The following is a 27,075-nucleotide window of genomic DNA, read 5'->3' as shown; positions in this document are numbered from 1 at the left end:
AGGATCTCTGCTTGTGTTAAAGTTAAGGGCCATTTAATACAGAGAAATTAGCATCGTAGGACATGTAGCTTAAGGTTACCTAACATAACCCCGGTTCTATGATATTATAAGCCTCGTTAGGGGCGGAGTCTAGGGAGATCCAGTCAAACAACGTCAATCGAGCAATGGCCAATAGCAGACCACGCCACTTCCCTTATAAGGGACGTAGTCGCTCCCGTCTTCCATGTGTGAAAGGTATGGTGAATATCACAGAATCAGGGTTCTGTTAGGTAACCTGGTGAATATCATAGAATCAGGGTTCTGTTAGGTAACCTGGTGAATATCATAGAATCAGGGTTCTGTTAGGTAACCTGGTGAATAACTCTTATCTGAGAAGTAGTTGGTGAACCAGGCGAGGCAGTCATTTGAGAAGCCAAGGATATTGAGTCTGCCGATAAGAATGCGGTGATTGACAGAGTCGAAAGCCTTGGTCAGGTCGATGAAGACGGCTGCACAGTACTGTCTTTTATCGATGGCAGTTATGATATTGTTTAGGACCTTGAGCGTGGCTGAGGTGCACCAGCTCGGAAACCAGATTGCATAGTGGAGAAGGTACAGTGGGATTCGAACTGGTTGGTGATCTGTTTGTTAACTTGGCTTTCACAGATTTTAGAAAGGTAGGGCAGGATGGATATAGGTCTATAACAGTTTGGGTCTAGAGTGTCTCCCCCTTTTGAAGAGGGGGATGACCGCAGCAGCTTTCCAATCTTTGGGGATCTCAGACGATACAAAAGAGAGGTTGAACAGGCTAGTAATAGGGGTTGCAACAATTTTGGCTGATAATTTTAGAAAGAGAGGGTCCAGATTGTCTAGCCCAGCTGACTTGTAGGGATCCAATAAATGTATGTACCAATGGCAGATTGAAACTTTAACAATTCCTACAGTACAGAATAACATATCCAAGTGTAAAACTCCAGTAGAATGCCCCTTTAAAACCCCACATTAGTTCAACAACTGCATAGTTTGTGCCCCTGTTTTTAAGACAGTATTCACTGGTGTTAATCTGATCTTCTGTCTCCTCCCCTTTCACTCCCAAAACGTCTTTCTCCTTCACCTTTATTGAGATAGAACCTTGTAGAGAGGAAGAGGATGCTTTCTCTTCTTTCACTGTAACACCCTCCTCTTCTTCTTCCACGACAATGTACATCGCCCGAGTGGCGCAGCGGTCTAAGGCACTGTATCGCAAACTGCGTTGCTACAGATGCTGGTTCAATACCTGTGCCCATATGTGAATGTATCTGTTAAACCATGTGAAGGGATGGCGTGATTAATGGGGAACCAATTACTTGTCTCCACAATGTCCCTCCTTTGGCATTGGGGGAAGGTGTATGGCAGTGTCTGGAACCATTGTATGTCCTCTCTGATATTGCACTTATCCTGGGATAGTGTATGACCTAGAGGCTCACTCCCCTCAGTGAGCTTGTCTAGGAGTGGGGTCAAGAGGGGGTTTACTTGAGATGGGAGTATCTAGAGTTGACAATTGATTTATGCCATTGGATGAGATGATGTTTTTGTGCTATGAAGTACCAGGAACAGGATTAGAACCTCGCTTTAGGGGTGTATCTTGGCTATAAAAGATCTTTGTACTTTTGTGTTGTCACTTTCAATGGTTCATTAGAAATGGCGCATCATTGAAAGTCAATGCTATTGCAAAGTTCTTAGTATTAAAGATGTAGTTTAAGTATAACTCTGACTGGTGTGTGAAGTTTGTAACTCTCCTCATTTGGTAATGCAGAAATTAGCCACCACAATATTCTCACAGATATATTATTAACCCTGATATTAGCAGGACAATATATATTGGTCATATTGGTCATGTCTCCAGAGTGGCGCACAATGGGATTGATTGCCTTGCAGTTCTCCAGCTGTATCCACTGAAACAGCGGAGGGCGCGCAAGGTTCAAGGCAAGAGGGCACGGGGCACGGGATGGGTCACAGAGCCCCGCACAGAAGACGGACCTAGCCCATGGGAAAGGGAGGAGGAAGGGGGGTGGACCCCCGCCCCACTGGGTAGCACAGAGCAACACTTTAAGGGGCATTGCATTAATAATGGCGCTGACTAGGGAAACGCTCCCGCTGTTCTTAGTACCTGTCTGCACGTTCAAACTAAAACAATGTAAGTAATAATGGCGTGAAAAATGCACCTTAGATATTAATTCGGAGGGCAGATATTATTAAATATTAAAGCATTAGACCTCTCACTAAATGCATCAGTCAAAAGTTATACTTAAATCCAAACTGGATTTAACGAAAAATTATATGAAAAGCGCACATTTGTAAATCCCAAACGCTAAAAGCAATTGGAAAGGTAGATACAAATGATTTGTGACGTGGTTACAATAAAGAACGTCAACAAGATGTAAACAAGATGCTGTGTTTTTATTTACAGTAGTGATGGACACCTGGTGGCATTTTCAAAACAGGTTTTCAGACACTTGTAGCCCGATTAGCAGGACAATAGACTCTTTATATCCCGGCTACTGTAGGTGTGAACATCCCCCTACCTGCAATGTATTCGATGTACTCTTAAGTGTTACATTTCTAACTCAAAACAGCAGTACAGTATTTCTTCATCAACATCTTTATGCTTTTGTTAATAATGATAAAAATACCCTTTCAAAATGCAGATGTTTATTTAGTTATGAATCCATAACGAATTACTATGGGAATAAATATCAATGAATGACAGAAATATTGGAACAAAGTTGTCTAATGAAGGTAAACACATTTTTGCTTACTGGAAAATACTCTTTCAAAACACACACGGTCATGTCGTACAGCGCCATTATGGCTATTAGCAGGTAGCTGGACAAAAGACTTGCCTAGAAGGAAGATAGGGGGAGACTTCTATCATCAAATGTATTTCTTAGTCAGGTTGGCTGAATCCCAACCAGCCGGGATTGGTTGCAATTTCTGTTTAATCCACCAGAAAAAAAAAATAATAATAATACAACAAAAAGTATTATGTATCACATCTGACTGTGATTGGGAGTCCCACAGGGTGGCGCAAAACTGGCCGAGTGTTTCTCTCCCTCTAAAAACAGAAATAAATGTTTTGGCCTTTATTCAGATTACAATCGCTCACTTTAGTTTTTTTGAAAATGAAATAACCTCTAAAATATCGTTATATATTATCAAGTTGATGGCACAGTCATATAGCCGGCACCTACATAAATCTGAGTGACTCACTCATTCATGGCTTTGGATCAAAATAAATAAGTACCAACATTCTTTCTGATAGTCTTTAATAAAGAAATGTTTTGGTTATCCTGACCTAGACACCACGTACAGTATTATAATAGCCCATTATGGGCTACTGGCAGGACAATATACCTTTACCAACACCTCTCTGATGCAGGTTCGATACCCGTGCCGGCCGTCACCGGGAGACCAATGCGGCGGCTATTGGTTTTAAATTAGAATCCTCTATATGTAATTATTGGCGGAGAGTCACATCATATTTTTCAATTTACAGTAGGTGACATGAGTCTCATGAGTGTTGAGTAATGTGCTGTTTAAAGTGGTGTAGGTCTTATTTATTTAAAGAGCATATTGAAGATAGAAGCAATAGGATTTGAAGCAAAAGCCTACAACTATTTTAGCACTGTTTTGCGCTGCTTTGAGACAAGCATGGGGACTGGTCTTGATCAATCAATTAGATTGTTTTCTCCGTTTGGGTATTGGTTAGACGACAATTATACAATTATGGTGTAGAAATGTTATGCTCTTAGTGTAACCTTTATTGAACTACGCAAGTCAGTTAAGAACAAATTCTTATTTACAAGAACAGCCTACTCCTTCCTCCCCATCGGGGAATTGAACCCCGGTCTCCGGTGTGCCCTCACGACACGGGGATTCTTTAGCTAAATAGCCCAGTACTGTAGCCTACTCCAGACCGTCACATTGTACAGGGCCATATTTTACGTTCCATTCTAACGGAAACCGAGGGTTTTTCGTTTTTTTTGGAATAGAAACACCATAATATGAATCAAATGAATAAAGCAAAATTTCTTGAAATCAGTCCCATTTACATTGTTCTTACAAAAAAAGTTTAAAATTCTCTAGTACAGCCACTATTGAAGGCGATTAAATGCTTCTCAAAGATGCCCTCTGGTGGTCAAACTAGCACTAACTAGCATTGATGGTGACAGTGGTTGACACTTAAATAACGTGCCATAGAATTCTGTGGCACCATGCAAGTTGTGCTGCAGTACGCTGCAACTTCTAAAGAACGAACCACTGTACTCTATATTCAATTGATGTTTTCTAATAAAAACATACAAATCTATTTTTGACTATACATTGTACAATTTAAATTCATAAGGTATAAACAAGTAAACACATTCTCAGTCAACAATATAAGACACTGGGAGCACTGTGTATGTTCTCTGATGAATTTTAAGAAGTCAAGGAGAAGTAATTATTGTCTCCTGTGTGGATTCTCACATGTTTTTTCAGCTTTCCCGAATGGTTAAAACTCTTTCCACACTGGGAGCAGTGGTAAAGCTTCTCCCCTGTGTGTATACGCTCATGAGCTTTCATGTTTCCTAAGTGACTAAAACGCTTTCCACATTGGGAGCAGAGGTAAGGCTTCTCCCCTGTGTGAATTCTTACATGACTTTTAAGTGAGTGTGATGAGTAATATGTCCTCCCACAGTCTGAGCATTTGTAAGGCTTCTCCCCTGTATGTATACGCTCATGAGCTTTGAGGGTGTCTAACCGCTTAAAACTCTTCCCACACTGGGAGCAATGGAAAGGCTTCTCCCCTGTGTGTATACGCTCATGAGCTTTGAGGGTGAGTAACCGCTTAAAACTCTTCTCACACTGGGAGCAATGGAAAGGCCTCTCCCCTGTGTGAATTCTCACATGACTTTTAAGTGAGTGTGATGAGTAAAATGTCATCCCACATTCTGAGCATTTGTAAGGCTTCTCCCCTGTGTGTATACGCTCATGAGCTTTGAGGGTGTCTAACCGCTTAAAACTCTTCCCACACTGGGAGCAATGGAAAGGCTTCACCCCTGTGTGTATACGCTGATGAGCTTTGAGGGTGTCTAACCGCTTAAAACTCTTCCCACACTGGGAGCAATGGAAAGGCTTCTCCCCTGTGTGAATTCTCACATGACTTTTAAGTGAGTGTGATGAGTAATATGTCTTCCCACAGTCTGAGCATTTGTAAGACTTCTCCCCTGTGTGTATACGCTCATGAGCTTTGAGGGTGTCTAACCGCTTAAAACTCTTCCCACACTGGGAGCAATGGAAAGGCTTCTCCCCTGTGTGTATACGCTGATGAGCTTTGAGGGTGTCTAACCGCTGAAAACTATTCCCACACTGGGAGCAATGGAAAGGCTTCTCCCCTGTGTGAATTATCCAATGACTTTTAAGTGAGTGTGATGAGTAATATGTCTTCCCACAGTCTGAGCATTTGTAAGGCTTCTCCCCTGTGTGTATACGCTGATGAGCTTTGAGGGTGTCTAACCGCTTAAAACTCTTCCCACACTGGGAGCAATGGAAAGGCTTCTCCCCTGTGTGTATACGCTCATGAGCGTTGAGAATGAGTAACCGCTTAAAACTCTTCCCACACTGGGAGCAATGGAACGGCTTCTCCCCTGTGTGTATACGCTCATGAGCTTTGAGGTTGTCTAACCGCTTAAAACTCTTCTCACACTGGGAGCAAAGGAAAGGCTTCTCCCCTGTGTGAATTCTCACATGACTTTTAAGTGAGTGTGATGAGTGAAACGTCATCCCACAGTCTGAGCATTTGTAAGGCTTCTCCCCTGTGTGTATACGCTCATGGTCTTTGAGGGTGTCTACCCGCCTAAAACTATTCCCACACTGGGAGCAATGGAAAGGCTTCTCCCCTGTGTGTATACGCTCGTGAGCTTTGAGGGTGTCTAACCGCTTAAAACTCTTCCCACACTGGGAGCAATGGAAAGGCTTCTCCCCTGTGTGTATACGCTCGTGAGCTTTGAGGGTGTCTAACCGCTTAAAACTCTTCCCACACTGGGAGCAATGGAAAGGCTTCTGCCCTGTGTGTATTCCCTCATATATTTTCAGGCTTCCTAACTTGGTAAAACTCTTTCCAATCTGGGAGCAGAGGTGTCGACTTGCTGGTGTGGACGTCTTTGGTTCCTCCAAGTTTGGTTTTCCTCCTGCCAAAGACAGTGTTTATTTTAAGACAGAGCAGAATGAAATCTCCACATGATAAAACTGCCTTGCTATGAGGTTTAAACCAAATCAGATTCCTCAATAACCTGAGGCCAGCTTTCAAACATTTCATCATTTAAAACAATCTTTGTGTGATTTTATAACAAATGTTGTAGAGCATCCTGGTAATTACTGATAGGTTTACATTACTTATTTTTATTTCTGTTTTATAAGTCAGAACACAAAACACTAGACAGTCCTATGACACTCAAGACACAGACATCACTGGATTCCTATCAAGCAGGTGGTTGTAAATATATAACCTTCATAGCTGTATGATACAGAATGGGACTTACACACTTCCTGAAAACCTAAAATAAGTAATTTTGCGTGGAAGACCAAAACTTGTTTATTTTTTTTACATTGGAGACAGACACAAAACACATCAGTAACGTCTCCCCATTGTTGATAGGGTCGACACAATGGCATTTCTTTATTTAGACGTTCACACATTTTGACTATCAATAATGTCACGATATTTTGGGTAAAGTAAAAAAGAAGGTGAAATATTTTGGGTAGATGTTCCAAACAATATAAATATGTAAAGTGTTGGTCGCATGTTTCATGAGCTGAAATATCCCAGATTTTTTATCATACGCAGGAAAGCTTATTTCTCTCAAATTTGGTGCACACAATTGTTTATATGCCTGTTAGTTAAAATGTCTCCTTTGCCAAGATAATCCATTTACCTGACAGGTGTGGCATATTGTTTAACACGTTTTTGGCTACTCTATGATTCCATAAGTGTTATTTAATAGTTTTGATGTCTTCACCATTATTCTACAACGTAGAAAATAGTAAAAATAAAGAAAAACCCTTGAATGAGTAGTTGTGTCCTAACTTTTGACTGGTACTGTATATGGTCGATTCCGTGGGAAAGTCAACCTGAACATGTGTAACGGAGGTAAGAACATGCTGTAAGCTCACTCCACAGCTAGCTTGAAATGTCACAGATGGAGCTATCCAACTGGTACCTTTTGTATAGCTCAATCGGTTTATTGTCAAGGAGAGCGGTCACGCATGTTGAGAAGCAGAGGATCACTAATTTGAGTCCAGTATGGGGACAGTGGAGGAAGCTAAACTTTAAGCAGCACACTGACGTCAGTTACATGAACAAGAAAAGTTAGTCATTTCCAAATGAAACAATGTTCTTTAAAGTCTATATGTTGGAGTTTATTTGACCTGTTAAAGTAGATTTCACAGCTTTTAAAAAAGGCTGACACTGTTTTTATATATATATATATATATATATATACATAAATATACATATAGTTGAAGTCGGAAGATCACATACACTTATGTTGGAGTCATTAAAACTCGTTTTTAACCACTCCACAAATGTCTTATTTTACTTATAATTCACTGTATCACAATTCCAGTGGGTCAGGAGTTTACATACACTAAGTTGACTGTGCCTTTAAACAGCTTGGAAAATTCCAGAAAATTATGTTATGGCTTTAGAAGCTTCTGATAGGCTAATTGACATCATTTGAGTCAATTGGAGGTGTACCTGTGGATGTATTTCAAAGAACTACCTTCAAACTCAGTGCCTCTTTGCTTGACATCATGGAAAAATCTAATAAATTAGACTATCAAAGGAACACCTCCCAGATTGCTAGGGCTTCCAGTAGATGTCAACAGTCTTTAGAAAGAGTTTCAGGCTTGTTTTTTGAAAAATTAGCTAGAATTTCAAGTTTTTCTAGGTGGCGATTTTGGCGTCGGTGAGGGTGCGCACTTCGTTATATATCTCCGGTAATGAACATACTATTCTCTGTTATAAATTTTGTCGTTTATTTACATATTAGGATACCAAAGGATTGATTAGAAACGTTGGTTAACTTGTTTGGACAAAGTTTATTGGTAACTTTCAGGATTCATTTGTATGCATTTTGAACTAGGGAAACCAGTGGATTACTGAGTCAAGCGCGCCAACTAAACTGACTTTTTTGGGATATAAAGAAGGACTTTATCAAACAAAAGGACCATTTGTTATGTAGCTGGAACCCTTTGGATTGCAAACAGAGGAAGATCTTCAAAGGTAAGTGATTTATTTTATCGCTATTTCTGACTTTTGTGACGCTTCTGCTTGTTTGGAAAATGTTTGTAATGCTTTTGTATGCGGGGAGCTGAACTCGCCGTAAAGCCTTTTTGAAATCTGACAAAGCGTCTGGATTAACAAGAAGTTAAGCTTTTAACTGATGTATAAAAACTTGTATTTTCATGAATGTTTAATATTACGAATTTTGTATTTAGAAATTCGCGCTCTGCAATTTCACCGGATATTGGCCAGAAGGGACGCTAGCGTCCCACCTACCCCAAAGAGGTGGACAACAAAGTCAAGGTATTGGAGTGGCCATCACAAAGCCCTGACCTCAATCCTTTAGAAAATGTGTGGGCAGAACTGAAAAAGCATGTGCGAGCAAGGAGGCCTACAAAACTGACTCAGTTACACCAGCTCTGTCAGGAGGAATGGGCCAGAATTCACCCAACTTATTGTGGGGGAAGCTTGTGGAAGGGGCTACCCGAAACGGTTGACCCAAGTTAAACAATTTAAAGGCAATGCTACCAAATACGAATTGAGTGTATGTAAACTTCTGACATTTCACATTCTTAAAAAAAAGTGATGATCCTAACTGACCTAAGACAGGGAATTTTTACTAGGATTAAATGTCAGGAAATGTGAAAAACTGAGTTTAAATGTATTTGGCTAAGGTGTATGTAAACTTCCGACTACAACTGTACATTTGCATGTTTAACACGTTCTGTAGATCAGACGTTAATGAAGCAATACAGACCATATTGAAGTGTCTGGAGTTTTGTCTGCCTGTTCTAGAGTCTTGTAAAGATAGGGGGTTGACTGGGACAGGCAATGTAACATCCATAATGTTTTTAGGAAAATGTTTTTGTAAAACATGAACCTTACATCAGATCATCTTGAAACTTTCTCTCTAAAGCTAACTTTCATCAAGGATTTATATGGTCTATTGGTTTCTCTCTTTTCATGGGCAGAATCCTTTTTCAGTGTTATGATATTCATAACATCCATATCCACCAGTCTATCTTCATGTCAACTAACAGGACTCTGCTGGTTGTCCTGGTAACAGATACCAGTGGGCAGATCTATTTTATTTGTTCAAACTAAACTACAGTACTTACTTTGATGAGTCAAATCTGATCCTTTCTTCTCTTCTCCTCCTCTCACAGTTCCACTCAGCCCCGTTGTTTTCCTGCAGTCCACCAGCAGCACAGACAACCTCTTCATACCCAGCAGTAAGGCGCTACCGGGAGAGGCACGACACAGGGACTCCAGGAGGGAGGAAGGGCTAGCGTTGTCCTGGTAACCATAAAGAGGGGACACATACACATATCATTATGGATGCTGATGCCACTGTTGTCATAAAGTGCTTTACAGAAACCCAGCCCAGACCCCGATAGAGCAAGCTGTATGCTAGACCAGACCAAGCTGTACCATCTGCTGTTCTGATCTGGAGAGACTCTTCTCTGCCTCGTCAGCATCAGGATGTTGTTGAGGCTCCCCAGAGGATCCACAATAGTCATGTCTCTCTCCTGTGTGAATGAGAACAGCAAACAGATGGTAAACTTATGACCGTCTATTGCAATCAAGAGGCATGAATGTGTCTAAAATGGCCACTTTCATCGTGATTTTGTAAAATATTGTTTGTGTTGCAAATGTAAAGGGTCATTTCCATAAAATGGGTGCCATTTACGTCCCTTTGATATTTTAAGTAGAAATAATGCACCAATTTTAAAAGCCTGTTATATTAGATGAGGTGAACTTTAACGTAGACCACATGAAGAATGAGAATTCAACACGTCGAAGTCCCAAAAATATATGTACCAATGGCAGATTGCCCGTTAAACAATTCCTACAGTACTGAACAACATATTCAAGTGTAGAACTGATGTAGAATGCCCCTTTAAAACAACACATTATTTCAAGAACTGCAGTGCCCCCGTGTTTAACATATTTATATGAGAGTACTCACTGGTGGTAATCTGATCTTCCGCCTCCTCCTTTTTCACTCCTAAAACGTCTTCCTCCTCTTTTATTGAGATAGCCTCCTCTTCCTCTTTCACTCCAAAAGGTTCTTCCTCTTCTTTCACTACATTCTCTTCTTTCAATGTTATGGCATCTTCCTCCTTTTTGATTCTGAAAGCTTCTACCTCCTCCTCTTCCACTTTGACAACCTCTTTCCCATCTTCCTCTTTCACTGTAATATCATCCTCTTCTTCTTTCAATGAGATAGCCTCCTCTTCCTCCTTTTTCATCCTGAAAGCTTTTTCCTCTCCTTTCATCAGAGCTTCTTTCTCCGTCGAGCTTAGTGAGCTCATGCTCCGGTCGATTAGCCTAGTGCATTATCTTTTTACCACATTTACTAATTTAACAAGCAAATTACGTTTAAATGAATTAGTATATAGGTAAACAGAATTATATTCAAAACACTAAGAGTAAAATACACAAGATTGGTCTAAAGAGATTCAATGTTTCCGTTTTATGTTCACTAGCAAACCACCACGTTGGTTGAATCAGAAGCCTTTTGTCGCTGTTGAAGAAGCCTCCAGTTCCGTCCACTAGATTATACGTCATGCAAGAAGCGTCACCTGAAATACTCATATCGCCATCTGCTGACTGGAGTGGGTAACGCAGATTGGTACAATATTAATTTCCATGTTTATTCTGGCAAACAATGTCATGAGAAGTAATTTAAAAACAACCAGATGTTATGTTTTCTCTTACTTCTTACAGCCAATACTTTACTCCAGGGCTGACCTGCCCATTAGGTAGGATTAGGTGACAGATTAAAAAGTTTTTGATTTTTTGTCATAGATATTCTCAACCCACTGCCTGCAAGTCGTCGTTAAATTAGCCTCAGTGATTTGTATTTTCCTTCAACTTTCTGAAGAGGAAACAGCCCGGAAATCCCCCTGTCTGAGTGTATTTGTCTACCACTATGTGTAGCTGTTAGCGATGATGCTAATGACAACCATCTTCTGGTTGATATAAAAGCTTTCCCAAAAACCTTGTCAATTAAATGTTAACTACAAAGTAGTCTATATTCACCTGGCAGAATGATATCATGATTATTTGCATCAATCCAGTAGTGATTTGTTCAGCAAACTCTGCAATCACATGTGTGCTACAGAGACACCACTAACCAAGCAAGGCTCTTGCTGGTGCCACTTGAATTAAAGGGTATCTACACCCAAAAATGAAAATGTCTTAGATTTTTCTCAGACTTCAAAAGTGGTCTCCTGATGTGGTTTAAGTATTGTTGTGGACTTAGAACATCCAATGTTGTTGTTTTTCTATAAACAGTGTGATTTAGAGAGAGAAAAACAGAAAAACAGGGACAAATCAGAAACCTGGAAACTAAACAGAGAAAATGGAATTAAAGAAAAAAACGGAATTGATAGCAATTTTATATATAGATAGAGATGTTATAGGGCCCTAAATAATCTATACATTTTCTCTCATTACTGGATTATCTTGGGATAGTGTAGAGTAACAGCTGTAGCCTGAAGTGACCTTTAACCTCCCTGCTCCTCAATACTTCTTCCACTGGATCAAAGCTTCAGCCAAGTAGGATACATGATAGTGGAAACACATGGAGTAGGGTTGGATATAGTCATGGTAGGATACATGATTGTTGGAAACACATGGAGTTGGGTTGGATATAGTCATGGTAGGACACATTGAGCGGCAAGATGTTCTTTAGGATTCGGCCATCAGATTTTCCACCAATGCTCCTTATTGGACACCTCACTGCACTCTATACTCCTCTATAAACTGTTTATCTCTGTATACCCGTTGCAAGACCCACTGGTTTAATACTTATATATAAAACCCTCTTAGGCCTCACTCCTACGTATCTAAGATAGCCCTCATCATAGCCCTGCAGCCCTCATCATCCACATACAACACCCGTTCTGCCAGTCACATGCTGTTAAAGGTCCCCAAAGCACACACATCCCTGGGTCGCTCCTCTTTTCAGTTCGCTGCAGCTAGCGACGGGAACAAGCTGCAAAAAACACTCAAACTGGACAGTTTTATCTCCATCTCTTCATTCAAGGACTCAATCATGGACATTCTTACTGACAGTTGTGGCTGCTTCGTGTGATGTATTGTTGTCTCTACCTTCTTGCCTTCGTGCTGTTGTCTGTGCCAAATAATGTTTGTATCATGTTGTGCTGCTACCATGTTGTGTTTCAACCATGTTGTGTTGCTGCCATGTTGTGTTGCTACCACGTTGTTGTCACGTGGTGTTACTACCATGTTGTGTTGCTACCATGTGGTGTTACTACCATGTTGTGTTTCTACCATGTTGTTATGTGGTGTTGCTACCATGTTGTTTTTGTGGTGTTTCTACCATGTTGTTCTTATGTTGTGTTACTACCATGTTGTTGTTGTTATGTGGTGATGCTACCATGTTGTTGTCATGTGGTGTTCCTACCATGTTGTTGTTATGTGGTGTTACTACCATGTTGTGGTTCTACCATGTTGTTGTCATGTGGTGTTTCTACCATGTTGTGTTTCTACCATGTTGTTGTTATGTTGTGTTGCTACCATGTTGTGTTGTTGTCATGTGGTGTTTCTACCATGTTGTTGTTATGTGGTGTTGCTACCATGTTGTTGTTATGTTGTGTTTCTACCATGTTGTTGTTATGTTGTGTCTACCATGTTGTTGTCATGTGGTGCTGCTACCATGTTGTTATGTTGTGCTTCTACCATGTTGTTGTTATATTGTGTTTCTACCATGTTGTTGTTATGTTGTGTTTCTACCATGTTGTGTTTCTTCCATGTTGTGTTGCTACCATATTTTTGTTATGTTGTGTTGCTACCATGTTGTTGTTATGTTGTGTTGCTACCATGTTGTTGTTATGTGGTGTTGCTACCATGTTGTGGTTCTACCATGTTGTCATGTGGTGTTTCTACCATGTTGTGTTGCTACCATGTTGTTGTTATGTTGTGTTGCTACCATGTTGTGTTGCTACCATGTTGTTGTCATGTGGTGTTTCTACCATGTTGTTGTCATGTGGTGTTTCTACCATGTTGTTGTTATTTTGTGTTGCTACCATGTTGTTGTTATGTTGTGTTGCTACCATGTTGTCATGTGGTGTTTCTACCATGTTATTGTTATGTTGTGTTGCTACCATGTTGTTGTTATGTGGTGTTGCTGTCATGTTGTGCTTCTACAATCTTGTGTTGCTACCATGTTGTGATTCTACCATGTTGTCATGTGTTGTTGCTACCATGTTGTGTTGCTACCATGTTGTTGTAATGTTGTGTTACTACCATGTTGTTGTTATGTGGTGTTACTACCATGTTGTTGTTATGTGGTGTTGCTACCATGTTGTGCTGCTACCATGTGGTTGTTATGTGGTGTTTCTACCATGTTGTTGTTATGTTGTGTTACTACAATGTTGTTATGTTGTGTTACTACCATGTTGTTGTTATGTGGTGTTGCTACCATGTTGTGCTGCTACAATGTTGTTGTTATGTGGTTCTGCTACCATGTTGTTGTTATGTGGTGTTGCTACCATGTTGTTGTTATGTTGTTCTACTACCCTGTTGTTGTTATGTGGTGTTTCTACCATGTTGTGTTACTACCATGTTGTTGTTATGTTGTGAATCTACCATGTTGTGTTGCTACCATGTTGTTGACATGTGGTGTTGCTACCATGTGGTTGTTATGTTGTGTTGCTACCATGTTGTTGTTATGTGGTGTTTCTACCATGTTGTTGTTATGTGGTTTGCTACCATGTTGTGCTGCTACCATGTTGTTGTTATGTTGTGTTACTACCATGTTGTTGTTATGTTGTGTTACTACCATGTTGTTGTTATGTGGTGATGCTACCATGTTGTTCTCCTACCATGTTGTTGTTATGTGGTGCTGCTACCATGTTGTTGTTATGTGGTTCTGCCACCATGTTGTTGTCATGTGGTGTTTCTACCATGTGGTTGTTATGTTGCTACCATGTTGTTGTTATGTGATGTTGCCATGTGGTGTTTCTACCATATGGTTGTTATGTTGTGCTGTTGTCATGTGGTGTTCCTACCATGTTGTTGTTATGTTGTGTTACTACCATGTTGTTGTTATGTGGTGTTACTACCATGTTGTGTTACTACCATGTTGTTGTTATGGGGTGTTACTACCATGTTGTGTTACTACCATGTTGTTGTTATGGGGTGTTACTACCATGTTGTGTTACTACCATGTTGTTGTTATGGGGTGTTACTACCATGTTGTGTTACTACCATGTTGTTGTTATGGGGTGTTTCTACCATGTTGTTGTTATGTGGTGTTTCTACCATGTTGTGTTACTACCATGTTGTGTTTCTACCATGTTGTGTTTCTACCATGTTTTTGTTATGTTGTGTTACTACCATGTTGTTGTCATTTGGTGTTGCTACATGTAATAATAACATTTTATTTGTATTTTTTAAATGTATCCTTTATTTTACCAGGTAAGTTGACTGAGAACACGTTCTCATTTGCAGCAACGGCCTGGGGGAATAGTTAAAGGGGATTAAGAGGGGGATGAATGAGCCAATTGTAAACATGTGTGATTTATATAAAGTTATTTAGTAATAAAACATTAGTGACATAATTTAGTATTTAATATTACATAGTAAACTTTAATAATTGTAATATGTATGTTTAAATGTCTGTACAAAATGTTTGAATAAAATAAAAGCTTTGAAAGAAAGTGTAATTTACTTTCAATGAATTACATTTTTTTTCTCTCTCTCTTGCTCCCCCTCTATCTCTCTCCCTGTCTCTCCCCCTTGTCTGGGAATGTTAAGGGTCAAGAAGTTGTGAATCTCGGGGGGCCCTGCACACTGGGGAACTATATGTACACAAAATAATTAACAACCTGGACCCTCAGGTGTCTTTGAAAACATATGTTTTACTAACGACCTAAACAGATCATTTTCACCCTTTTAAAAATAGTTATATGGGAGATGTCCGGGGGATGTCTGTCTTTGAAAGGGTCATTGTAATATTTAAGATGTCCCCTTTACTGATGACCTAAACAGATACATTTTACCCCCCATAAAAGAGTGTCCGAGGGATGTCTCAGTCAACCCCCCCAAAAAAGCCCCAGAGGCCTCACACCATCCTCTTTGAAAGGTTTATTGTACTCTTCAACTATGCTTCCTTTACTGACGACCTAAACAGATCACTTTTACCCTTTTAAAAATAGTTGTCAGCTATCCAGATTTAAAACCTCTTAGAGACCCCTTCCCGCTTGGATCCCGTTAACGGGATTGATTTTGACAACAGCCAGTGAAAAATCAGAGCGCCAAATTAAAAAAAAAAAAAAAAAATCTAATTTCTCAAACATACAAGTATTATACACCATTTTAAAGATACGATTCTCGTTAATCCAACCACATTGTCCGATTTCGAAAAGGCTTTACGGCGAAAGCAAAACATTAGATTATGTTAGGACTGCACCTAAACAAGAAAAGCCACACAGCCATTTTCCAAGCAAGGAGAGGCATCACAAAAACCAAAAATACAGCTAAAATTAAGCACTAACCTTTGATGATCTTCATCAGATGGCACTCATAGGACTTCATGTTACACAATACATGTATGTTTTGCTCGATGAAGTTCATATTTATATCCAAAAACCCCATTTTACATTTGCGCGTAATGTTCAGAAATGTTTTCCCTCCAAAACCACGGTGAATGAGAACAATGAGCACACATATTACAGAAATACTCATCGTAAACTTAGATACTCATCAAACTAAAACATATTCAAAGATGACAAAAAATGTAATGTGATACAATTTTGTATCACTTATTTTAAATTTAAATCCATATAATAAAATGATAGCAATACCAATGCTAAACATACAGTCTTGGAACTGTACGTTGACAATGGTTAAGGTAAAATTCAATTACAGTTAATAAAATAATATGCTACAGAAACCAGTGGTTACAAAAAGCTGGACAGTAACAGCAAGATGTTCTGAGGAGATTAGAGAGAGATAGGAGAGGGAGAGAGGGGTAGAAGAGAGAGTGAGGAGATTAGAGAGAGATAGGAGAGGGAGAGAGGGGTAGAAGAGAGAGTGAGGAGATTAGAGAGAGATAGGAGAGGGAGAGAGGGGTAGAAGAGAGAGTGAGGAGATTAGAGAGAGATAGGAGAGGGAGAGAGGGGTAGAAGAGAGAGTGAGGAGATTAGAGAGAGATAGGAGAGGGAGAGAGGGGTAGAAGAGAGAGTGAGGAGATTAGAGAGAGATAGGAGAGGGAGAGAGGGGTAGAAGAGAGAGTGAGGAGATTAGAGAGAGATAGGAGAGGGAGAGAGGGGTAGAAGAGAGAGATAGGAGAGGGAGAGAGGGGTAGAAGAGAGAGATAGGAGAGGGAGAGAGGGGTAGAAGAGAGAGTGAGGTGAAGAAAGAGGGAGAGTGGAATTGTTGCACAGAATTATAGATACACTTCTCCTTAATGCAACCGCTGTGTCAGATGTCAAAAAAGCTTCACGGCGAAAGCAAACGTTTGCAATAAACTGAGTACGGCGCTCAGACAACAACAACAAGCCAAACAGAAACCTGCCATGTTGGAGTCAATAAAACTAAGAAATAGTATTATAAATATTCACTTACCTTTGATGTTCGATAAAGTTTATCTTTATGTCCAAATACCTCCATTTTGTTCGCGCGTTAGGTTCACTATCCAAATCAAAAAGGCGCGCGCTTACTAAGTCCAGACGAAAAGTCAAAAAAGTTATACTACAGTTTGTAGAAACATGTCAAACGATGTATAGAATCAATCTCTAGGTTGTTTTTAACAAAAATCTTCAATAAAATTCCAACCGGACAAATCCGTTCTCTTTAGGAATGAATATGAACTCAGCTCACTCCCAAGGCAGCGCGCATGACTGAACTCATGCCTTATCCTGGGACAACAGTTTACCACAGCTCTTATTCGCTCCATTTTCAATGTAAAAGCATGAAACAAGGTTCTAAAGACTGTTGACATCTAGTGGAAGCCTTAGGAACTGCAACATGACCCCGTTAACACTACAAATTGAATAGGGAATCATTTGAAAAACTACAAGCCTCAAATTTATACTCACAGACATCATTCAAACAGTTTTATAAACTTCAGAGTGTATTCTATCCAAATCTACTAATAATATGCATATCCTACCTTCTGGGCCCGAGTAGCAGGCAGTTTAATTTGGGTACATTTTTCATCCGGCCGTGAAAATACTGCCCCTATCCCGAAGAGGTTTTAATGGTCAAGAGGTTGTGAACCTAGAGGGGCCCTTGCAGACATGTTGTGTTTAGGTAAACATATTTTTTCTGTTTATGAAGGAATAAATGATTGAGAGGATATAGACCTCAAAACAAAATAAAAGATAATTTTATTGTTAACGATGTGTCCTTTACTAATGACTTAAACAGATCATTTTACCCAATGAATAACCTTTTACTGCAGGGGGCTAAAACAGGGGCCTTCAATGCTGCAGAAATGTTTTACCCTTCCCCAGATCTGTGCCTCAACACAATCCTGTCTCGGAGCTCTACGGACAATTCCTTCAACCTCATGGCTTGGTTTTTGCTCTGAAATGCACTGTCAACTGTGGGACCTTATATAGACAGGTGTGTGCCTTTCCAAATCATGTCCAATCAATTGAATTTACCACAGGTGGACACCAATCTAGTTGTAGAAACATCTCAAGGATGATCAATGGAAAGCTCAATTTCAAGTCTAATATAGCAAAGGGTCTGAATACTTATGTAAAACATTTATTTGTGTTTAATACATTTGCAAAAACTTGTTTCCGCTTTGTCATTATGCGGTATTGTGTGCATATTGCTGAGGAAATTGTTTTATTTAATCAATTTTAGAATAAGGCTGTAACATAACAAAATGTGAAAAAAGTCAAGGGGTCTGAATACTTTCCAAAGAAACTGTAAGTGATTGAGGAGAGAGCATCATTGCTATATTCTAATTAAAATCATTGACCCATAAGAGAACACATGACCAAAGCAAGGTGTGACCCATATAGAATTAAAACAACATTCATCTTAATGAGAAATATAATGGAATAAACAAATGTTTGCATAACCAAAGACATGAAAACTGGTGGAAACATTGTATTTCGCTAGAATTTCATAAGGCCAGGAAGATTACTGAGAATAACAATAGACAATAGTAACTGTTACTAGTTTAGGGATGAAGATAGTGAAGGTTCATCAATGTTAAGGATGTTTTTTAATTTGACGTGGAAACAATGTTTATTCAACCAGTGGGAGGCTTGTAAATGCCCCCAGGAAAGTGGAATGAGGAAGTCTTCATTGAGACAACGATGAAACAGCAATCCGTGGGAGAGTTGTGGTGGATATTATAGAATAAGGATCTGCTGGAGTCCAAGTCAAACCAAGATTCTTTATTTCTGAGCTCAGAGAGAATAACAGTTTGGTATTTTATAAGGATCCCCATTAACTGTTGCAAAAGCAGCAGCTACTCTTCCTGGGGTCCACACAGAACATGACACATAATACAGCACATCAATAGACAAGAACAGCTCAAGGACAGAACTACATACATTTTTGTCAAAACACGTAGCCTACATATCAATACACACAAACTACCTAGGTCAAATAGGGGAGAGGGGTTGTGCCGTGAGGTGTTGCTTTAGCTGTTTTTTGAAACCTGGTTTGCTGTTTATTTGAGCAATATGAGATGGAAGGAAGTTCCATGCAATAAGGGCCCTATATAATACTGTACGCTTTCTTGAATTTGTTCTGGAAACTTGGGGACTGTGAAAAGACCCCCGGTGGCATGTCTGGTGGGATAAGTGTGTGTCAGAGCTGTGTGTAAGTTGACTTGTAAGAACTTAGATGATATCTGTACATTATAGGAACACCTGTGATGACAAAAGTACAATGATTCCTCTTTTGCTTTAGCTTGATATTAAGAATCAGTGGTAGACACCTTGCAAGTGCATGAAAACGTCAACTGTACAAAGTCAGATGTCTATGTGTTGAAACTATATTTAGGTAACAGATGGATAAAGGGAACTAAGAGTTCCTGTTGATACTATGTTCCAGTCTTACTTCCAGTCTGACATGATAGCAATTAGGGGAAGAGTGATTGGGAAACTAACTGCCAATAACACAATAAGCTGAACTCCACCTAGCAGAGACATTTTTGTATTAGCAACTATTAATTATGAGCTTATATGGTATTAAAGTTAAGGGACATCACCCTGGGCGGGGTGATCCTCAGTAGGGGATAAAAAGGGAAAACACCATCTTTTGAACTGAATGTCTTGCTTGCAAATTGCTGTAAGTGTATACTCCGGGTTGCAATCCTTATTAAACAAACTAACCTCTGATCAAATAAGTTTTCCTGTGGTCTCTTCTGTGCACATAGGGCAGAATTCCCTTACAGACTATGCAAACAATTTGGGATTTTCAACACATTCATTTCTTATAAAAAGAAGAAGTGATGCAGTCAGTCTCTCCTCAACTCTTAGCCAAGAGAGACTGGTATGCATTGTATTTATATAAGCTCTCTGATTACAATTAAGAGCAAAACGTGCCGCTCTGTTCTGGGCCAGCTGCAGCTTAACTAGGTATTTCCTTGCAGCACTGGACCACACGACTGGACAATAATCAAGATTAGACAAAACTAGAGCCTGCAGAAGTTGCTTTTTGGAGTGTGGTGTCTAAAAAGAAGAGCAGCTCTTTATTTTGGCTAGACCTCTCCCCATCTTTACAACCATTGAATCTATATATTTTGACCATGAGAGTTTACAATCTAAGGTAATGCCAAGTAATTTAGTCTCCTCAACTTGTTCAACAGCCACACAATTCATTACCAGATTCAGCGGAGGTCCTTGAACTTAAGGAATGATTTGTACCAAATACAATGCTCTTAGTTTTAGAAATGTTCAGGACCAGTTTATTACTGGCCACCCATTACAAAACAGACTGCAACTCTTTGTTAAGGGTTTCAGTGACTTCATTCGCTGTGGTTTCTGATGCGTATATGGTTGAATCATTAGCATACATGGACACACATGCTTTGTTTAATGCCAGTGGCAGGTCATTGTTAAAAATAGAAAAGAGTAGAGGGCCTAGAGAGCTGCCCTGCGGTACATCACATTTTACATGTTTGATATTAGAGAAGCTTCCATTAAAAACCCTCTGAGTTCTAGTAGATAGATAGTGCTGAATCCACGATATGGCAGAGGTTGAAAAGCCACAGCACATACGTTTTGTCAACAACAGGTTATGGTCAATAATATCAAAGGCTGCACTGAAATCTAACAGTACAGCTCCCACAATCTTCTTATTATCAATTACTCTCAACCAATCATCAGTCATTTGTGTCAGTGCAGTACATGTTGAGTGCCCTTCTCTATAAGCATGCTGAAAATCTGTTGTTAATTTGTTTTGTGGGGGATGAATCAGAATTAGTTGGGTAACATAGATAATTAAGATGTTTTATTAGTATAATAGGCTTATGTGAGATACTTGTCATTAGAAAGTGTCCTTTGACTCTGGAATGTTACAGTTACACGTTTCCCTTAGCTGGGGCTCAGACACTTGGGGCCCAGGTCAGACTTGTCTTTTACTTGTCTCTGTTGCTCTGCAGAATATCAGCAAGAGAGGACAGAATGAAATATTGTCTTCATATGTGAATGTCTCTTTACTTATGCTTAAACCTTGTGAAGGGATAGCGTGATTAATGGGGAACCAATGACTTGTCTCCACAATGTCTGTGAGCAAGTCACACCCTCCTTTTCTTTATTGTGGGGAGGTTTATGGCAGTCTGGGACCATGGTCTCTTAGATCTCACACTTATCCTGTGGTAGTATATGGCCTAGAGGCTCATTCACCCCAGTGGGCCTGTCCAGGAGTGGGGTCAAGAGGGGGTTTGCTTGAGATGGGAGTATCTAGAGTTGACAATTGATATATGCCATTGGATGAAATGGTGTTTTTGTTCTATGAAGTACCAGGGACGAGATTAGAACCTCGTCATTAGGGATCAAACTGAACGATAATTTATAGTGAATGTTATCTAGCTGTAGATACTCCTCTCTAAAGTAAACAGTCTTTCTTTGTGAACTGTTCCTAACTATCTGTGGTTTGTCATGTCAAAAGGGGGTGGATCTTACTATAAAGATCTCAGAAGTCATTGTGTTCAACACTCTCAACAGGTCATTAGAAATGGTGAATCGTTTAAAGTCAACTGCTACTGCAAAGCTCTTATAATTAAAATTGTAGTTTAAGTATAAACTCTGACTGGTGTGTGTGAAGTTTGTCTCTCCTCATTTGTTAATACAGAAATGAGCAACCACAGTTTACAGAGAAATAGCATTGTATTTGGTGAAACAAATTTCCCCAACAGTTTGCTAAGAGCTGGCAGCATGCTGATAGGTCTGCTGTTAGAACCAGTAAAGGCTGCTTTACCACTCTTGGGTAGCGGAATTACTTTGGCTTCCTTCCAGGTTCAGAGGACAAAGACTTTCCTCTAGGCTCAGATTAAAGATATGACAGATAGGAGTGGCTTTAGAGTCAGCCACCATCCTCAGTAGCATTACATTTAAGTTGTCAATGCCAGGTTTGTCATTATTGAACGATAACAATTCTTCCACCTCTCCCCCACTAACTTTACAAAATTCAATACTTGCACTGCTTTTCTTTCATTGTTTTTTTATAAGTTTTCTTTCCACCATTCTTTATATCATTGATCTTGGATTCATAATAAAGTTTATTCTTTTTGTTGTGTTTGGTCACATCATTTCTCAATTTACAGTATGTAAGCCAGCCAGACTTATTAGCCACTCCTTTTGTCCTTCAACCATACAGATTATCAATTCCTCATCAATCCATGGAGCCTTAACAGTTCTAACAGTCAGTTTCTTAACAGGTACATGTTGATCAATAATTGTTAGAAGCAATTTCATAAATTCATCAAGTCCAGCGTCTGGATGCTCCTCATTAATCAAATCAGACCAACAAATATTCATAACATCATCCACATAAGAGTCACAGCAAAATCTTTGTATGATCTCTTATACACCAGTTACACAGCGAAGTGGAGACAGTCTGAATTCCGGAGCATTGGGAGACGAGCACATATCTTTATAGTTTCCTGTTCCTGGGAGGGACTTCATTCATACAATGACGCAGGTGCAGCTGGTTTGTAACGCAGGAAGACACTCCCAAGAACAGGAGATTATAATAGGACAGTTTCACAAGGTTAGTCACATACTCAGTTATATGGACACATACAATTAAGATTTTCCATTACAGTCTGAACATTTTCATTTCATTAAATCATCAGTGGGCCAACAATGTAAATGTAAACAATGGAGCAAATGCATCACATCTAAATATCACTTGATTATCTGTAGTGCTGGAGGAAAGACACTCAGATAAACACACAAACTGTCAGAGTTTAAAAAAAGGACCATTTAAACAGGTGGAATCTGATCTACTTTATATTCAAACTGACATACTCCATATTCAATTCATGTTTCCTAATAAAAACATACAAATATATGTTTGAGTATACTTTGTACAATTCAATTTCATATGGTAAAAACAGGTAAACACATTCCCGTCAACAATATAAGGCAATGGGAGCACTGTGTATGTTCTCTGATGAGTTTTAAGTCAATGTGATGTGAAATATCAATATACATGCTAGGAGAAGTAATTCATCTCTTCTGTGTGGATTCTCTAATGACGTTTAAGTGACTGTTATGAGTAATGTGTTTTCCCACAGTCTGAGCATTTTGTAAGCCTTCTACTCTGTGCAGTCTCGTGTTATTTCAGGCTTCCTAAATAGGCAAATGCTTTGCACACTGACTGCAGTGGTAAAGCTTCTCCCGTGTGCAGTCTCATGTGTTTTTTAAGGCTTCCTAATTTGTTAAAATGCTTTGAACACTGGGAGCAGTGGTACAGCTTTTCTCCTGTATGTATTCTCATGTATTTTCAGAGTCTCTAACATTGTAAATCGTTTTCCAAACTGGGAGCAATGGTAAGACATCTCCCCTATGTGTATTCTCTCATGTGTTTTCAAGTCCCTTAACTGGTTATAACCCTTTCCACACTGGGAGCAGTGGTAAGGTTTTACCCCTGTGTGTATTCTCTCATGTGTTTTCAGGTTACCTAAGTGGGTAAAACTCTTTCCACACTGGGAGCAGTGGTAAGGCTTCTCCCCTCTGTGTATTCTCTCATGTCGTTTCAGGTCCCCTAACTGGATAAAACACTTTCCACACTGGAAGCAGTGGTAAGGCTTTTCCCCTGTGTGTATATTCTCATGTTTTTTCAGGTAGCTTTTCTGGTTAAAACTCTTTCCACACTGGGAACAGTGGTAAGGCTTCTCCCCTGTGTGTATTTTCTCGTGTTGGTTCAGGTGTCCTTTCTGGTTAAAACTCTTTCCACACTTGGAGCAGTGGTAAGGCTTCTCCCCTGTGTGTATTCTCTCATGTTGTTTCAGCTCCCATAAGTGGTTACAACCCTTTCCACAGTGGGAACACTGGTGTCGTCTTGCTGGTTTGGACATCCCTGGCTCTGGTTCCTCCGAGTCTGGTCTTTCTCCTGCCAAAGGCGTTGTAAAAAATAAATAAAATTGACACCTGAATGAAACCTCCACATGATAAAACGGCCTTGCTTCGAGGGTAAATCCTAATCAGATCCCTCAATAACCTGGGGCCAGTTTTAACAATCTTGGTGTGATTTTAAAACAAATGTTGTAGAGCTTCCTGGTAATTACTGATATGTTTACATTACTTATTTTATTCATTCTGTTTTACAAGTCCGAACACAAAAAACGAAACAGTTCTAGGACACTCAAACAACTAGACAGTTCAAGACACAGACGTCGCTGGATTCCAATCGAGCAGGTGGTTCTAAATATATAACTTTCATAGCTGTATGATACAGACTGCGACCTACACACTTCCTTAAACATAAAATAAGTAAATAAGTAATTTTAAGTGGAACTCCAAAACTTGTTTACGTTGAAGACACAAAGCACATCAGTAACATCTCCCCGTTGTTGAAAGGGTTCGACACATGCTGTTTAAATGGCCCAATTTCTTATTTAGACGTTCACAGGTTTTCAACATTTTGACTATCGCTGATGTCATATTTTGGGTAAAGTAAAAAATAAGGTGAAATGTTTTGGGTAGATGTTCCTAAAACTGATAGTAACTACAATAAACAAAAATATAAACGCAACATGTAAAGTGTTAGATATTTCATGAGCTGAAAAAAAAGATTGCAGAATTCTTCACATCCCTGTTAGTGAACATTTATTCTTTGCCAAGATAATCCATCCACCTGACAGGTGTGGCATATCAAGAAGCTGATTGAACATCTTGATTATTACACAGGTGCACCTTGTGCTGGGGATAATAAAAGGCCACTCTAAAATGTGCAGTTGTGTCACACAACAATGCCACAGATGTCTCAGAGGGAGCGTGCAATTGGCATGCTGACTGCAGGAATGTCCATTGGAGCTGTTGCCAGGGAATTTAATGTACAGTACCAGTCAAAAATTTGGACTCACCTACTCATTCAAGGGTTTTTCTTTATTTTTTACTATTTTCTACATTGTAGAATAATAGTGAAGACATCGAAACTATTAAAAAACACATATGGAATCATGTAGTAACCCCAAGCGTTAACCTCTTTGGGCTAGGGGGCAGTATTTTGATGTCTGGATTAAAAGCGTGCCCAAAGTAAAGTGCCTGTTACTCAGGCCCAGATATACATATAATTGGTAGATTTGGATAGAAAACACTCTAAAGTTTCTAAAACTGTTAAAATAATGTATGTGAGTATAACAGAACTGATATGGCAGGCGAAACCCCGAGGACAAACCCCCCCCCAAAAAAGAAATTAGGCCTACCACTGTTTCCAATGGCTGTCATGTTTATTATGAGGCGAAAACCTCCCAGATTGCAGTTCCTAGGGCTTCCAGTAGATGTCAAGTCTTTAGAAAGGGTTTCAGGCTTGTTTTTGGAAAAATGAGCTAGAATTTGTAGTTTTTCTAAGTGGCTCCCATTTTGGCTCTAGTGTTTTCATGCGCGTGGATGAGAGCGCGTTCTTTGTTGTTTATCTCTGGTAAAGACATGAACGATTCTCCGTCTTAAATTGTATCATTGCTTTACGTATTAGGGTACCTGAGGTTTGATTATAAACGTTGTTTGACTTATTTGGAGAAGTTTATTGGTAACGTTTGGGATTCATTTTGTATGTATTTTGAAGGAGGGAAACCGGTGGATTATTGAATGAAGCACGCCATCTTAACTGAGGTTTTGGGGATATAAAGAAGGACATTATCGAACAGAAGGACAATTTGTGACGTAGCTGGGACATTTTGGAGTGCCAAACGAAGAAGATCTTCAAAGGCATTTATTATATCGCTATTTCTGACGTTCGTGGCGCACCTGCCTGGTCGAATTTTTTTTAAATGCTTTTGTATGCGGGGCACTGTCCTCAGATAATCGCATGGTGTGCTTTCGCCGTAAAGCCTTTTTGAAATCTGACACAGCGGCTGGATTAACAAGAAGTTAAGCTTTATTTTGATGTATGACACTTGTATTTTCATGAATGTTAAATATTTCTATCATTTGAATTTGGCGCTCTGCAATTTCACCGGATGTTGTCGAGGTTGGTCGCTAGCGGAACGCCTGCGCCAGAAAGGTTAAAAAAATCAAAATATATATTAGATTTTTCAAAGTAACCACCCTTTGCCTTGATGACAGCTCTTGGCATTCTCTCAACCAGCTTCACCGGGAATGCTTTTCCAACAGTCTCGTAGGAGTTCCCACATATGCTGAGAAACTCAATCAATCAAATGTATTTATGAAGCCCTTCTTACATCAGCTGATGTCACAAAATGCTGTACAGAAACCAAGCCTAAAACCCCAAACAGCAAGCAATGCAGGTGTAAAAGCACGGTGGCTAGGAAAAACTCCCTAGAAAGGCCAGAACCTAGGAAGAAACCTAGAGAGGAACCAGGCTATGAGGGGTGGCCAGTCCTCTTCTGGCTGTTGGATCGCAGAGTGAAGGGAAAGCAGCCAACTCATCCCAAACCATCTCAATATGGTTGAGGTTGGGGGATTGTGTAGGCCAGGTCATCTGATACAGCACTCCATTACTCTCCTTCTTGGTCAAATAGCTCTTACACAGCCTGGAGGTGTGTTGGGACATTGTCCTGTTGAAAAACAAATGATAGTGGGACTAAGCCCAAACCAGATGGGATGGCATATCGCTGCAGAATGCTGTGGACGCCATGCTGGTTAACTGTGACTTGAATTCTAAATAAATCACTGACATTGTCAACAGAAAAGCACCCGCACACCATCACATCTCCTCCGCCATGCTTCACGGTGGGAACCACACATAAGGAGATCATCTGTTCACCTACCCCGCGTCTCACAAAGACATGACACTTTGAACCAAAAATCTCAAACTTGGACTCATCAGACCAAAAGGACAGATTTCCACCAGTCTATTGTTCATTGCTCATGTTTCTTGGCCCAAGCAAGTCTCTTCTTATTATTGGTGTCCTTTAGTAGTGGTTTCTTTGCAGCAATTCGACCATGACGGCCTGATTCACACAGTCTCCTCTGAACAGACGATGTTGAGATGTCTGTGTTACTTGAACTCTGTGAAGCATTTATTTGGGCTGCAATTTCTGAGGCTGGTAACTCCAATGAACTTATCCTCTGCATCAGAAGTAACTCTGGGCATTCCATTCCTGTGGTGGTCCTTAAAGTAATGATGGACTGTCCTTTCTCTTTGCTTATTTGAGC

General features: G+C 39.8%; 1 pseudogene; it reads right to left on the bottom strand.

Annotated features, from left to right (window-relative positions):
* LOC115178587 (zinc finger protein 271-like) overlaps nucleotides 1–27,075 on the bottom strand; it is a 40,945-nt pseudogene that overhangs the window by 12,684 nt on the left and 1,186 nt on the right.

This window comes from Salmo trutta, chromosome 38 (genome assembly GCF_901001165.1).
Source record: "Salmo trutta chromosome 38, fSalTru1.1, whole genome shotgun sequence".
NCBI classification, from domain to species: domain Eukaryota; kingdom Metazoa; phylum Chordata; class Actinopteri; order Salmoniformes; family Salmonidae; genus Salmo; species Salmo trutta.
Note: the sequence above shows the minus strand (reverse complement) of the source record. Positions and strands in the feature narration are given on the sequence as shown.